Consider the following 3948-nt stretch of genomic DNA (forward strand, 5'->3'; position numbering starts at 1 on the left):
TGCATGTTCCATTTGAATGTACCCTGTTGCTCAGGTTTGCTTTTCAAAACAGACAAAAAGTTTTCAATTTTCAAAATGTTTGTTTCAAGCATTGTCATTATCAAAATAGAAAGAAAATGTTTTGTATATAGCTTTGAAAGTGAAAAGAAAGCAGAGTTTCAAGCAAAAGCACAAGCTCAAATTGATGTATAAGAGTGGTGGTCAGCTGAAGGCGTGACTCCACGGATTTACAAAGCTTGGAAAATGGTAATTTTATTGGTTGGTGGTACATTGAACACAGTAATCATGACATTTCCCAGAAACTTTGAATTCGCAGGCATAAGAGCTTTTGATGAAGACGGTCATTAACAGCTGCAGATGCCCCAAGGGGGACGGTGGTTGGCCAGATATAGTTACTTGCCTTTTGTTTCAATCTCCTTTGCATGAACCGCCCTTCCGGGTTTTCGGCTCATCGAGACGCTCATTCTTGCCTGAGTTGTGTACAATCTCAGCGAGCTTTTCATATTTGTTTTTTTTTTTGTCCCTTATTTTGCCTGGACCGCCCTTTCGGGTTTTCGATCCACCGGGAAGCGCATTTTTGCCTAGGCCGCCCTTTCGGGTTTTCGACCTACCACGCTGTTCTTTTCATATTTCTAGGCAAAGTATTTCTTGACTATATCGGCATTCACTGGATTTGGAAGCTCTACACCATCCATGTGTGTAAGGATTAAAGCACCACCGGAGAAGGCCTTCTTGACAACATAAGGACCTTCATAGTTAGGCGTCCACTTGCCCCTTGGGTCGGGTTGCTGGCTTATCCTCCTTTTCAATACAAGTTCCCCTACCTTGAATTCTCGAGGATGGACTTTCTTGTCAAAAGCAGTCTTCATTCTTGCTTGATATGACTGTCCACGAGCCATGGCATCCATACGTTTTTCCTCAATCAAATTCAACTGATCATACCGGCTTTGGCACCATTCAGCCTCAGATAACTTTGCTTCCATAATCACACGGAGAGATGGGATCTCCACTTCCAAAGGAAGAACTGCTTCCATACCATATACAAGAGAGAAAGGGGTTGCCCCGGTTGAACTGCGCACAGTAGTACGGTAGCCATGCAGAGCATAGGGTAACATCTCATGCCAGTCCTTGTAAGTGGTTACCATCTTCTGGATGATTCTCTTGATATTCTTATTGGCGGCCTCAACTGCACCATTCATCTGAGGTCTATAAGGAGAAGAGTTATGATGCTCAATTTTGAATCCTTCACAAAGAGCTTGCACCACATTGTTATTCAGGTTGGTACCATTGTCGGTAATAATCTTGCTGGGAACACCATATCGACAGATGATGTTGTTCTTGATGAACTTAGCTACCACTTGCTTGGTCACATTGGTATAAGATGCTGCTTCAACCCATTTGGTAAAGTAGTCAATTGCCACTAAGATGAAACGATGACCATTCGAAGCCTTCGGTTCAATCCTTCCAATCATATCGATGCCCCACATTGAGAACGGCCACGGGGATGACATAACATTGAGAGCGTGCGGAGGCACATGAATCTTATCAGCATAGATTTGACATTTGTGGCATTTTCTGGCGTACTGGTAGCAATCATGCTCCATAGTTATCCAGTAGTAACCTGCCCGTAGCAACTTTCTTGACATAGTATGCCCTGTAGCATGGGTCCCGAAGGTACCGTCATGTACATCATGCATTAACTGCTCTGCTTCATGTTCATCAACACATCTTAACAATACCATGTCATAGTTTCTCTTGTACAGAATATCTCCATCTAACAGGAATCTACTGGCCAATCTTCTCAAGGTCTTCTTGTCTTGTTTGGAAGCACCCGGCGGATACTCACGGCTCAGCAAGAACCGTTTGATGTCGTAGTACCAGGGTTTATAGTCAACCACATTTTCGCCAGCCTGATCGATCACATCCCCAATAGCAAACACATGGGAAGGTCTTTCAAGGCGTTGCACTTTGATTACTGGCACATCATTCCAATGGTTTACTCGGAACATGGAAGATAGAGTAGCAAGAGCATCCGCCATTTGGTTCTCATCACGAGGAATATGATGCAGCTCAACCTTTGTAAAATATGTCAGAAGACGTCTCGCATAATCACGATAAGGAATCAACTTAACATGGTGGGTCTCCCATTCACCCTTTATCTGATTGATGACGAGCGCAGAATCTCCATAGATGTCGAGGTGTTTGATTCTCATGTCAATTGCTTCCTCGATCCCAAAGATACATGCTTCATACTCAGCCATATTGTTGGTACATTCGAACAGAATTCGGGCGGTAAAGGGAATGTGATGCCCTTGCGGGGATACAATGACTGCCCCAATTCCTTTGCCATAAGCATTGACAGCACCATCAAAGACTAAACCCCACTTGCTATTGGGATCTGGACCTTCATTAATCAACGGTTCGTCGCAGTCTTTGGATTTCAAATACATGATCTCTTCATCAGGGAAATCGAATTCAATTGGTTGGTAATCATCAAGAGGTTGATAAGCAAGGTGATCGGCAAGAATGCTGCCTTTGATTGCCTTTTGAGTTTTGAACACAATATCATATTCAGACAAAAGCATCTGCCAGCGTGCAATCTTTCCAGTAACAGCAGCTTTCTCAAAGATATACTTGATCGGATCCATTCTGGATATCAACCAAGTCGTATGATTCACCAAATAATGACGCAGGCGTTTGGCAGCCCAAGCTAGAGCACAACAAGTCTTCTCAAGCATTGTATACCGAGTTTCACAATCGGTGAACTTCTTGCTTAGATAGTAGATAGCATGCTCTTTCTTTCCAGTTTCATCTTGTTGACCAAGTACACATCCCATGGATTCATCAAATACTGCCAAATACATAATCAAAGGCCTTCCTTCCACGGGTGGGACAAGGATAGGCGGTTCCAGCAGGTAATTCTTGATGCTATCAAAAGCTTCTTGGCATTCATCATTCCATACAACAGGCTGGTTCTTTCTAAGTAGCTTGAAGATCGGCCCGCAGGTTGCAGTCATGTGAGATATGAATCGGGAGATGTAATTCAAACGTCCCAGGAAACCTCTGACTTGCTTCTCTGTCTGTGGAGCTGGCATTTCTCGGATGGCCCGGACTTTATCAGGATCGACTTCAATGCCCTTTTGGCTGACAATGAAGCCTAATAACTTTCCAGACCTGACACCGAATGTACATTTGTTAGGATTCAATCGCAGCTTGTATTTTCTCAACCTTTCAAACATCTTTGTTAAATATTCAACATGCTGCTCCTCATCTGCTGACTTCACAATCATGTCATCCACATATACCTCAACTTCTTTGTGAATCATGTCATGAAACAGAGTGGTCATTCCCCTTTGGTAGGTAGCACCGGCATTGATTAGGCCGAACGGCATCACTTTGTAACAGAAAGTACCCCATGGAGTGATAAAAGATGTCTTTTCTCTATCTTCAGGGGACATTTTGATCTGATTGTAACCGGAGAAACCGTCCATGAAGGAGAACACCTTAGATTGAGCAGTATTATCAACAAGCACGTCAATATGGGGTAACGGAAAGTTGTCTTTTGGACTGGCTTTGTTCAAGTCCCTGAAATCAACACACATCCGAACTTTACCATCCTTCTTCGGCACAGGCACAATATTGGCAACCCATTCGGGATACTCAACTGTCATGAGGAAACCCGCATCGATCTGCTTTTGAACCTCATTCTTGATCTTGAGGGCCATGTCAGGATGAGTCCTCCTCAATTTCTGCCTGACGGGAGGACATTCAGGCTTGGTAGGGATCCGATGCTCCACGATCATAGGGTCTAGTCCTGGCATATCTTCATAGGACCATGCAAAAATATCCGGATATTCCCGGAGGAGTTGGATGATCTTCTGTTTAACCCCTTCCTCTAGAGTAGCACCAATCTTGATTTCTCGCTTGTTTTCCTCGGTACCTATGTTG

Source organism: Medicago truncatula, chromosome 6, assembly GCF_003473485.1.
Source record: "Medicago truncatula cultivar Jemalong A17 chromosome 6, MtrunA17r5.0-ANR, whole genome shotgun sequence".
Taxonomy (NCBI): domain Eukaryota; kingdom Viridiplantae; phylum Streptophyta; class Magnoliopsida; order Fabales; family Fabaceae; genus Medicago; species Medicago truncatula.